Source organism: Alligator mississippiensis, chromosome 1 (assembly GCF_030867095.1).
Source record: "Alligator mississippiensis isolate rAllMis1 chromosome 1, rAllMis1, whole genome shotgun sequence".
Lineage (NCBI taxonomy): Eukaryota > Metazoa > Chordata > Crocodylia > Alligatoridae > Alligator > Alligator mississippiensis.
The window spans coordinates 235,453,392-235,465,631 of NC_081824.1; the positions used below are offsets into that span (position 1 = coordinate 235,453,392).

Consider the following 12,240-nt stretch of genomic DNA (forward strand, 5'->3'; position numbering starts at 1 on the left):
TCATCTTATAACTAAAATAATCAAAGTTTAAGGCATATATTTTTTCTGATTCCACACAGAGGTACTCAACCTCCAGCCTGGAGGCCAAATGCAGCCCATGGCACCATAGGTATCCAGCCCTCATTTCCACCAGGTATCCAGCCTGCAATAAATATGGCCACACTCCCCTGCTGCCAAAGTCCCAAACCTTGAGCTCTGCACAGCATATTGAGCTAGGTCATGCCCCCGCTCCCCACCTCCCACCCCAGTGGCTGGACGAGGCTGGGTGACACCCTTGTAATGTGCAAATAGGAGGATATGGATGATATTGCAAAGGAATACAAACCTTGGAATCCTTCAATGATCAGCCAATCATAAGTACTGTATGAGAAAAGTAATCAGTTAGGGGTGGGGAAAAATCTCATGCTGTGATGTCTAGATGCTATGGTAACAGCCTTCCAATACCTGAAGCACAATTATAGAGAGGATGGAGATGGGTTTTTCTTTGTGGTACAGGGGACAGGACTAGGAACAATGAACTCAAGCTGCAGCAGAGGAAATTTAGGACACAGACAGAAGTGCAGCTCCCTGCTGTAACTGAGAACACTTTTCAGGAAGCATTCTGAGTTACAGCTATCCCCCGAAACAAACAGAAGTTCACCCCCATCTTGGGGGTCTCCAATACACCTGTCCCACCCTCCAGTGGGGGCTGAAACAAACCCAGACCAAACTCCCTCCACTCCCTTTCTGTCTACCCATTCTGAAAAAAGCCTGGAGGCTGGGGGGCAGCACAGACACAAGTTACAAAACACAGTATGTTTTGAGATGTCTTCATGTGAACCCTTATGTAATAAGGGTTCAGATGTTTGCCTGATCAGCCATTTTTAAATGGTCTACAGCTATGTACTTGTATTTGCTCATGGCTATAGACCACTTTCTGTGGTCAGATCAAGCAAAGTTGGCACTTCTGTCTGGACTAGAAGATCTCATGTGGTCCTTTCCAGCCCTAATTTCTTAGAATGCTATGATTTTATGACTCTGGAATTGATGCTGGCTGCATCTTTCATTCTACTGGAAAGAGAGAGAGAGAGAGAGAGAGATGAGAGAGGTATTGTAATATGCATGCAAGGGTTGATTTGCACAAGCAAACTAAAAGCTGGCATGTAAAAAATCAAGAGCCTGCCTTTTAGTTAAGGAAGCATTTCCATAACCACCACCAATGAGTTCTCAATTGTATGTTTGATAAAAACGTCAAAAATGGATCTGTTTTGAATTCTTTGAAATGAAAACAACTTGAATATTTTGGAAACATGTTTTTCCTTTTTTTATTTAAAAGTAAAACACAAACAAAAGATCACTTCAAACAAACACTTTAGTCATGGCTTGAAACCTGATTTTGTTTGTTCACTAAATATTCTGATTAGGCTGCTATGTTCTTTCTAGTCATTTGAAGCACTTCTATTTGGTGTCCTGAAAGGTCCCTGGGCAGAGACCTTGGACAGAAAATGAGAGGGCTGATTTTAGGGGAAGAATAATAAAGTTAAGGAAAGATACACAAACCACAGGATTTGGAAAGAAGGAAGAATTATCACTGATTGAACTATTAGTTTCCTGTTTCCTCACTCTTTGCACACTCCTTCTGGGTCATGTGTGAGGTTAACCTGGATGCAGTCATTGTGGATTGGCATTTGTAATGTCCCAGGATTAACCCAGGATTAGCTAACACAGTCTTCTACTTCTGGAATCAGGTTATTGCCAAATGATACATGGAGTGCTGGTTAAAAGTCTGCAAATACATAAGCGAGAGGTTGCCAGCGCATGAAGCTTAATCTGGCTTAATCTGAATTAACTTTCAAGAATAGACAAGTGCTGAATGTTAGCACTATGCAAAGGTTTGCCTCTCCTTACTGTTAGTTTAAAAGTATACTCATGAAATGCCTGTTACATGCTTCTTCACTATCTGTAACAGAGGTTCTCTTGGGAAACCTTTTCTCAGTGATAGGATCTACTGACTGTAAATGTATACAATTAATCAAATAAACTGCTGTGCGTTCACTTTCTCTGAAGTTTGGCAGTCACTTGTAGTTGAGGATAATTGTCTTCCATGATTGTCTAATCTGTGGGTCTGAAGATGGCTGACATGGCTGACTCGGGATCAATAGACTCTGCTGCAACTCGGGCATGTATTTCTGTGTGGGGTGGATGGCTCCGGATTCTTGATTTGGTCCACAAGATGCTGTTTCTCCTGCTCCCACTTTTCCATCTCCTGTTGTCATCATAAAGTTTCAAAGTACTGAAATCCCTGCAGCAGACTTACTCCATTTGGGACGTTCCTGGGCACTAGTTTCCCATGAGTTGATATCAATGCTGCATTTTTTCAAGTTGGCCTTGAGGACATCCTTGAAGCACTTTCTCTGCCCTCCTCTTGAGCATACACCTTGACTGAGCTGGGAGAACACAACTCAGTTCAGGAGTTGTTGCCAGCTTCGTCCATTTTCAAGGGACCTAGGCAAAGCTACAAGAGTGCTGCTAAGCAGAAGGCCCAAAGCCTGTTTCTGAGTAATCACAGTGTCAACCTTTGCAGATATGACAACTTACTTGGTCAGTAAGTAAAGGAAACCATCAAACACAATTAACCAAACCACAAGGCCTAAAAGGAGATAAGAAAAGACCATACATTAAATAATCCATATATGCTATATCATAGTTTTATCTTAAAGTAGTAGTAATGGTGATTGATGTAACCAAATGTATAAGATGTTATTTTGCTATAATAGATATATTTTTGTTAAAATGCTTAGATAATTAGTAAAAACAAAAACAGCTAATCAGAGAAGACCATAAAATAAGGTAAAGAAGAAACAGGAACAGCATCCCACAATGGGAAAGGAATGGAGATAAGAAACTCTCCTTCTTTCCCAAGGATACAAATCCTAGCTAATTGACACCTACCAAGTCCACAAGAGATCTGGTTCAGTCCAGTTCCAAAAGCCTCAGTGAAACAAAGAAATTTAAATAAAACTAATCAGAGATCATATATTTAAATATTAAAACCAGCCATTAGGGCTGTGCAAAGCTTTGGATCACTATTTGGATTTGGAGATGATTCAGATGATTTGGAGGCTGAATCTACAAATCCAAATCAAATCGCTGGAAGTTTTAGGCTTTCCGAATCAATTTGGAAAAGTTTCGGCAATTCGGCCATAACGTATAATGGGGAATCAATGAAATATCTATAACTTTATTGTCTTTTGTATGATTTAGATTAAATTTGCAACGATGGTAGCCTCTGCTGAGGTCATGATGTGTACCAAATTTCAAGATGATAGGTATAGGGGTTTCTAGGAACCTGCCCCTCAAAGTCCTGAAAGCAAAACTCATGTCAAGTGTATGTGTTAAGCCACAGGGGGGTGAAAACTGCAGAGGTGGTAGCCCTTACTGAGGCCACAAAGCCTGCTTAGTTTTAAGGAGATAGGTATATGGGTTTCTGGGAAACTGCACCCCAAATTCTTGAAAGCAAAACTCACATCACGTGTGTGTGCTAAGCCACAGTGGAGTCAAAACTACAGGGATGCTAGCCCCTGCTGAGGCGACAAACCCTGCCAAGTTTCAAGGAGATAGGTGTGGGGGTTTGGGGGAAACTGCATCTCAAGCTGTGGACAAGCACAACTCGTGACATAGGTAACACTGTGTGTATTAAGGCACAGCAGGGTAAAAGCTGCAGGCCTGCTAGCCCCTGGTGCAGCCATGAAGCCTTCTAGCTATCAAGGAGATAGGTGCAGGGGGAGTCTGGGTTCTGGGGCCCTGCACCTCTAGCTGCTGACAGGCAAAACTCATGATATAGCTGCTTGTGTGACTGTGTCTGTCTTGGGGCACATGGAGGGGGTGGGGGGGGAGGAAACTACTGCAGGCCTGGCTGCTAAGCTACTGTGTTACCAATCCATTATGATCATGATTCACTCAGGGACCAGCTCAATACACAGTAGCTAACTACTAGATAACAAGTTAACGAGTAAAGAGTAACACCTACAAAACCACTGACTAAGGAGAGGAAAGAATCAATACAATCAACTGCCCCAAGACAGACGGTCAGTTGCACAAGCACCCATGTCATGAGTTTTGCCTGTTAGCAGCTAGGGGTGCAGGGCCCCAGAACCCAGAAGCCCTGCACCAATCTCCTTGACAGCTGGCAAGTTTCATGGCCTCAGCAGGGTCTAGCATGCCTGCAGCTTTCACCCTGCTGCACTTTAACACACACAGTGTCACCCATGTCACAAGTTTTGCTTGTCCGCAGCTTGAGGTACAGTTTCTCCCAAACTGCTCTACTCATCTCCTTGAAACTTGGCAGACTTTATGGCCTCTGCAGGGGCTTGCATTTCTGCAGTTTTGACCCTGCTGTGGCTTAACACACACGTGACATGAGTTTTGCTTTCAAGAATTTGGGGTGCAGTTTCCCCTGAACCCCTACATCTATCTCCTTGAAACTGCTCTCAGCAGAGGCTACCACCCCTTAAAGTTTCTTCAGAATCAGACAAAAAACATCAAATTTATAGATATTTCATTGATTCCCCATTTTACCCTATGGCTGAATCTCCGAATTGACTCTGAAGCTTCGGATCCAATTTGGCCGAATCGAAGCGGAAAACTGATTCAGAGCTCTGAATTGAATAGCTGGCATCTGAACTGGCCAAATCCAAATGCAAACTGAATAGTTCCCTAGTCACACAGGCCTACCAGCCATCTATAAATATTAGGCATATAGACTGGAGGGAAATTTGGAGAACTTGTAGCAGAAAGCCCCCTTTTCCTCTTCCCTACATTTGCTCTCCCCTCTTTGGATATGTTTCTCTTTTTCTACCTTTTCTTCCTTACTCTCTCTTTCACTTTAAGATAAGGAATTGTGTTTTAAAATTTGTGTGTGCGCATTTTGTATCTCCCCTTGTAGTTTGGTATTTTTATCTATTTGTGTGCCATGGCATTTGTAGCTTATATTTTATACTCCTCACCTTTCATCTTTCAACTGAATGTATTTAGTTTCATAAGTAAGTTATACATTGTAACAATGTCAACAAGGACAGGAATCAAACTGTCCTTCCCTGTATCAGGCTGGGCCCTGAAAGAGCGAGTGAATCAGTGATTGAATGTGTAACATGGTAGCAGACAGAAATTAACACCTGGGAAACTCCAGATCAACCAACGGAAGAACTCAATAGAAGACAATGTAACAACCGGGAAATCTCTAACCATCACTGATCAAGGAAGCCCTGGCCTGAGTTAATCAATGCCGGGGACCAACTTTTGGGCTGAATATCTCCAGATCGACTACTCCCAGAGCCCTATTCAAAATTCATCAACAGACTCCCAAACCTGCATGTACATGCAGACAACCCCTGAGGCTGACAGATGCCGTCCAGTAGCCACCGAGGGGGGGGAAGTCCCATGAGGGTCAATGACCCCTGGATTGGGCAAACCTGAAAACTGGGGAGTCACCAAAATCTGCCAAGGACAGATAAAAGGCAGTGAAAAGTGACCCTCAGTGGCGCCGTCTTGATCTCCAACTTGACCAGACCTGTCCAGCCAGAAGGACCAGCCAGCAACCCCCTTCTGGATGATAACACCACACTGAAAGAAGCCTCGACTGGCCATCGACAGCAGACTCCAGCTCTTGTAGGATAGGTATATCTGACTCTGTAGCTTGCTACTGTGTGTGTGTATGTGTGTGCATATGTGTGTGTGTGTGTGGGGACCAGCCCCAAGGTTTATGATTTAACTCATTACAGTGTTTCAATCCGCCTAATAAACTAGAATTTTAAGGATCCTGAGTTGGACATTTGTAGCCAACAAACTCAGCAAATTCAAGAAGACCTGCTGAAAACCTGCATGCCACCCTCCTCCCACCTCTCGAGTCTCCTCAGCTGTTATAGGTGAGATTTGATGTTGTGCTCTTGTGGGTAGCCAGATAGATGTCATATTGAATGAAATAGTTTGAATGTTTGTAAACGTTGCCCATTAGCCAGTTTCAGGAAGAAGATAAGATTTATCACCTTATCTAAGTCATTGTTTTTGGACTACGTGCAAAAGGTCCTGACTTTGTTTAAAGTCTTAATTTGAATTTTATCTTTAGAAGTCTTTTACAAAGAGGGCAAATATCCTGAGTTCCGAGAGATCAAACCCTAAGGCCTTTTGACCAGATTGGTAAGAAAAGGGCATTTGCAGTGATATGGAAGTTTCCCAAAGGTAATTTAAAATGATTAACAAAGGAAACTAATTACTAAGCAAAAGAATCTGTTGAGTAAGATCCAAGCCCAAATTTGGGGGTAATGACAGGTTTGAGTAGGAGGAGCCCATAGATGGCAGCTCACTCAATAAAAACTGTAACTTACTGTCCCAATTTGGAGGTGACTATACTTGCAGAACAACGAAGGAAGAATCGCAAGTGTAGGCCAGATCAGATTGATCACCTGAACCAACCTCTCCGTGAACACGAATCTCTTAGTTCATGCTGAAGCCACGGAGCACCTGAAAGGGACTGAAGGAAGGGGACTTAGTCCTATCACTGCTGAGGCCAGCGTATTGAATTGTATTGCTGAGGCGAGCCCATTGAACCGTACTATTGAGGCCAACCCATTAAATTGTACTACTGAGGAATGAAACCATATTTTGGTATTTGGCTTCTCGGAATTCTAGGATTGTAAGTATAATATGAAAAATAATAGTATTGATTCAAATTTAACTTTTAGTTGTAATTGTAGTTGTTTTTGTAATACTAATTCTTATAGCATTGTTTGGGAAGGAAGTACATTCAGAGCATTGTTTCTGATATATGTAATTATTGTGTTTTTAATGTTTGTGGTGTTTCTTAAAGCTACGCAGTGTTATATACGTAGCAAAGAATTTTAAAATAAAATTGTGTTGTATGAATTAAGTGTGTAATCATTGTGAAATCGTGCAATCAGCTAACTACTCCCCCAGCCAGCGCATCAAAACGAATCAGTAAATTGTGTGGGATTTTTCTCTATTCCATAACCCACTAGAGACAATAGACTTTGGGATAAATGTTTGTTCTCGTGTTTTAATGTGGAAGCAAATAGAAGGTTGAGCTGTAGACCTGTTTCTGCTCTTTCATCACTAGCCTACTCAGAAGAGTACCTGTAATCTAGGCAACAGACATCTGGATGACATGGCTGGCCCCATGAAGTTGATGTTGGATGATCATCGCCTCAATGCTCGTGGTGTTTGCTTGAAGAGGACACTGATGTTGGTGTGACTGTCTTCCCATTGGATTCAAAGGATTTTCCACTGGCAGTGTTGATGGTATTTCTCAAGGAACTTGATGTGTCTCCTGTACATCATCCAGGTCTCAGCTCCATACAGTAAGGTGGGGATAGCAATTGCTTGATAAACCATGAGCTTCGGATCTGATATTGCAATTTTTGAACACCCATTTCCTCAGGTGTCCAAAGGCTACACTTAGACATTTGTTTGAGGCAATGTTGAATTTCTTCATCAATGTCAAACTTCTGTAAGAGATGGCTTCTGAGGTACAGGAAATCCTCAATGTTCTCCAGAGTCTCACTGAGAATCTGAATTACCAGAGCTGGGGATTGCTCATTAAGAGCTTGTTGATGGAGGACCTTAGTCTTCTGAATGTTAATCATCAGACCCATTTTCTTGCATGCCTCGCTAAAGACATCAACAATTGCCTGAAGGCCTGCTTCCAAGGAAGTACACACTACAGCATCATCTGTGTACTGGAGCTTAATGATTGAAGTTGGGGTGGTCTTGGTTTTGGCTCATAGTTGGGTGAGGTTAAACAGCTTACCATCCATTTGGTAGTTTAGCTCCACTCCAACTGGAAGGTTCCTGGTGGTCAGATGTAGCACTGTGGTAAGGAATATGGAGAAGAATGTTGAAGTCATGACACAATCTTGCTTAACTCCCATCTTAACCTTGAAGGGATTTCTGATAGATCTGTTACTGAGAACCACTGCTCGCATACCATCATCGATCAGGCAAAGAATGGTGGTGTATTTCAGTGGTCATCCATATTTCAGAAGGATTCTCCACAGTGCTTCATAATTAACAGAGTCAAAGGCTTTTGTGAGGTCAAAGAAGGCCATGTAGAGAGGCTTATGTTTTTCCTGACATTTTTCCTGTAACTAGCTAACTGTGAGGATCATGTCAGTTGTGCCTCTTGATGTCTTATACCGACACTAAAATATTGGGAGGAGCTCTTCAGCAAGTGGAAAGAGATGGTTGAGGAGGGTTCTCACAATGATCTTTCCTGTGGTGGACAGCAAGGTAATCCCTCATAGTCTCCACAGTCAGCCTTGTTTCCTTTCTTGAAGATTGTTGTAATCATCCTTGAGGTCATATGGGATTTCCTCCTCATTCCATTTATTTAAGATAAGGGCATGGAGCTGTAATATGAGCTCTTCTCCCCCCATTTGAAGATTTCAGTGAGTATTCCATCAGCTCCAGATGCCTTGTCATTCTTCATCTTCTTGATGGCTTTCCTCTCCTTATCAAGGGTTGGAGAGACTCCCAGATCATCTCTAACTGGGTGTTGTAGAATGGAGTTGCAAACACTCTCATCAACTGTCTCAACTGAGAAGGTCTTCAAAATGCCTCTTCTAACAGGCATTGATGGCCCCCCTTTTTTTAATCAGGTCTCCTCCATCCTTAGGTCTCAAGAGGGTTGATCCATGAGTGCTCAGAGTATAGATGGCTTTGGTGGCACTGAAAAAACTGTACATATCATGGATGTCACTGAGATGTTGAATCTGTTTCACCTAGTCTTCCCACCATCTGTTTTTCATATCATGGGTCCTCCTTTGGACCTCTCCCTTGGCTTGCTGGGGATTCAATTTCTTTTGCTTGGAGTTTATGTTGTTCTGCCACGCACTGAAGGCCTTGAGCTTGTGGTCAATCAACTCTTGGATTTCCCAGTCATTCTCATCAAACCAGTCTTGATGTTTCCTGGTAGAGAATCCAAGTGTCTCTTTACAGGCACTGATGATGATGGTGGACTTCAAGGCAACCCAAGAGCTGCCAACATTCTTCCCTAGTTGTTGACTGGAATTCACCAGTTTTTTGTTGAGGCACTGGAGAAAGAGGTCTCACTTGCTTGGGTCCTTGAGTCCATCGACATTGCTTCTGCTACAGCCATCATTTGCTGCTGCAGCCATGCCATTTTCTTCAGACAGACCCTGGTTCTCACGGGGAACTTCAATCACACAGACATCTGCTGGGAGGGCAATACAGCAGTGCACAGGCAATACAGGAAGTCTTTGGAGAGTGTTGGAGACAACTTCCTGATGCAAGTGCTGGAGAGACCAACTAGGGGCCATGCTCTTCTTGACCTACTTCTCACAAACAGGCAAGAACTGGTGGAGGATGTAGAAGTGGATGATAACTTGCACATCTGTAACTGAGATGACTGAGTTCAGGATCCTGACAAAAGGAAGAAAGGAGGGTAGCAGAGTATCGACCCTGGACTTAAGGAAAGCAGACTTTGACTCCCCAGGGAACTGATGGCAGGATCCCCTGGAAGGCCAGTGACCAGGGGGAAAGGAGTCCAGGAGAGCTAGTTGCCTTTTTTTTAAATCTTGCTGAGGGTGCAAGAACAAACTGTTCTGATGTTCAGGAAGAATAGCAAATGTGGCAAGTGACCAGCTTGACTTAGCAGAGAAATCTTTGGTGAGCTTAAACACAAAAAGGAAGCTTACAAGAAGTGGAAACTTGGACAAACAACTTGGGAGGAGAAGAAGAAGATGATTAGGGACAGTCAGTCAGCATGGATTCACCAAGAGCAAGTCATGCCTGACCAACCTGATTGCCTTCTAGGATGAGATAACCCTGTGGATGCAGGGAAAGCAGTGGACATTACATACATTGTCTTTAGCAAGGCTTTTGATACCATCTCCCACAACATTCTTGCAAGCAGGCTGAGGAAGTATGGATTGGATGAACAGACTGCCTGCTGAAACCCTGCATGCAGATCGGGGGCCCATGCCCCCTGGGAAGACCTGGGGATTATCAGAGAACTGGGGAATCGAACGGGGAGCTAGATGTCAATATCAGAGCAGTCTTTCCCCCCTCTTCCCCCTCCCTCTTCTTAGTTTCTGTTTAGATACAAGCAAGGCCAGCTTCGAAACTTGAAACATTTCAAAACTTTTGTAACATTTCAAGTGCCATTATTTCATTTCAAAACTGTTTCAAAGCCTTTTGTTTCATTTTGATTTTGCTGTTTCAAGCTTGAAACGCATTGAAAGAGCTTTGAAACAAAACATTCATAAAAATTTCACACAGCCCTACCTAAGCAGCTGCTCTGCAAAAAAGGACCTGGGGGTTACAGTGGACAATAAGCTGAATATGAATCAACAGTGTGCCTTATGACCACCCATCATAGAGAGGCACTATGACCTCCTATTTGCACCTAATGCTTCTATTGATGCAGCTCCAAAATCAAATTTGACTTTGGATTGACTGCATCACACTGCAGACTCATATTGACTACCTAGGGAAGTTATGGACTCCATTCAGGGTCAGACCAATAGCCATATTTGGATTTACCAAGAGCAAGTCATGCCTGACCAATCTGACTGCCTTTTATGATGAGATAACTGTCTCTGGATGTGGGGAAAGCAGTAGACGTGATATACCTTGACTTTAGGATGGCTTTTGATATGGTCTCCCACAGCATTCTTGCAAGGAATCTGAGGAATTATGGGTTGGATGAATGGACTGAAAGGTCAATAGAGAGCTATCTGGATTGTTGGACTCAGTGGGTAGCATTCAATGGGTCAAGGTCTAGTTTGTAGTTGATATCAAGTAGAGTGCTCCAGGGCTTGGTTCTGGGGCCCGTTTTGTTCTATATTTTCAGTAACGATCTGGAAAATGGGGTGAATTGTACCCTAAGCAAGTTCATGGATGACACCAAGCTGGGGGGTGTAGTAGATATGCCAGAAGGTATGGCTAGGACTCAGAGTTTCCTAGACAAACTGGAGGGTTGAACCAAAAGAAATCTCATGAGGTTTCAACAAGGAGAAGTGCAAAGTCCTGCACTTAGGATAAAATAATCCCATGCACTGCTACAGCCTGGGGACTGACTGGCTAAGTAACAGGCAGGGCCATCCCTAGGGGGGCGAATTGGGGTGACTGTCCTGGGTCCCATGCTTTGGGGGCCCCCACAGAGCTGGGCTGGCTTTGCGTCTGGCCGCTTGGCTCCTCTCACACCCCCCCCCCACCACTGCCATGTCTGGGCCCAACACAGGCTGGTTTACCCTGAGCCCTGCACCCTGCTACAACCGTCTCTGGCAGTACGTCTGCAGAAAAGGACCTGGGGGTTACAGTGAACAATAAGATGGATGTGAGTCAGCAGTGTGCCATTGTTGCCAAGAAAGCTAACAGCATACTGGGCTGCATTAGTAGGAGCATTGCCAGCAGATCAATTCTGCACTGGTGAGGCCACATTTGGAGTACTGCATCCAGTTTTGGGCCCCCTGCTACTATAGAAAGGATGTGCAGAAGAGAAGACTCAGGGAGGATTTGAAAGTAGATTTGAAAGAGGATGGAACTAGACTTTTCTGAATGGTGGCAGATGACAGAACAAGGAGCAATGATCTCAAGTTGCAGCAAGTGAGGTTTAGGTTGGAGATTAGGAAAAACTCTTTCACTAGGAGTGTGGTAAAGCACTGGAACAGATTACCTAAAGAGACGGTGGAATCTCCATCTTTGGAGGTTTTTAAGACCCAGCTTGACAAAGCCCTAGCTGGAATGATCTAGTTGGAGATGGTCCTGCTTTGAGCAGGGAGTTGGACAGCATGACCTCCTGAAGCCCCTTGCAACCCTAATTTTCTATGATTCTGTGATTGTTTGGGAGCTAGTTTGAGTGACATAACCGAGCAGATGAGTCAGTGATCAGCCAGCAATCATCAGCTCCTAGCAGAGCTCAGGAAATGCAGACATCTTTGCAATCACAGGCACAAACAATCAGGTGCCAATGTTTAGATCACAGTTGTTGTCATGATGACTTGTGCCTGTTTGTCTGGTGGAACAGGAAGTTAGTGATGGTGAGTCCACATTCCATGCATTTGGTCAAGAGGAAGATGCCATTGGAGTTGGCCTTTCTTACTCCTTCCTTACTAATGGTTATGTTTCAGAGGTTCAAATCCCTTCTGACTCTGGCATTGAAACTGTTGAGAAGAATAAGAATAAGAATAAGTCTGTCTCCCTCTGAAATGTCAGAAAATACTTGGT

General features: G+C 43.6%; 1 long non-coding RNA gene across 1 annotated transcript in view; it reads right to left on the bottom strand.

Moving 5' to 3' along the window:
• Window positions 1-1,362: 1,362 nt before the first annotated feature.
• LOC132247668 (uncharacterized) overlaps window positions 1,363-12,240 on the bottom strand; it is a 63,423-nt gene continuing 52,545 nt past the window's right edge. The window contains exon 3 of the long non-coding RNA XR_009458942.1: window positions 1,363-2,629. This is a non-coding gene — a long non-coding RNA (uncharacterized LOC132247668). The remainder of the gene's footprint in view (window positions 2,630-12,240) is intronic.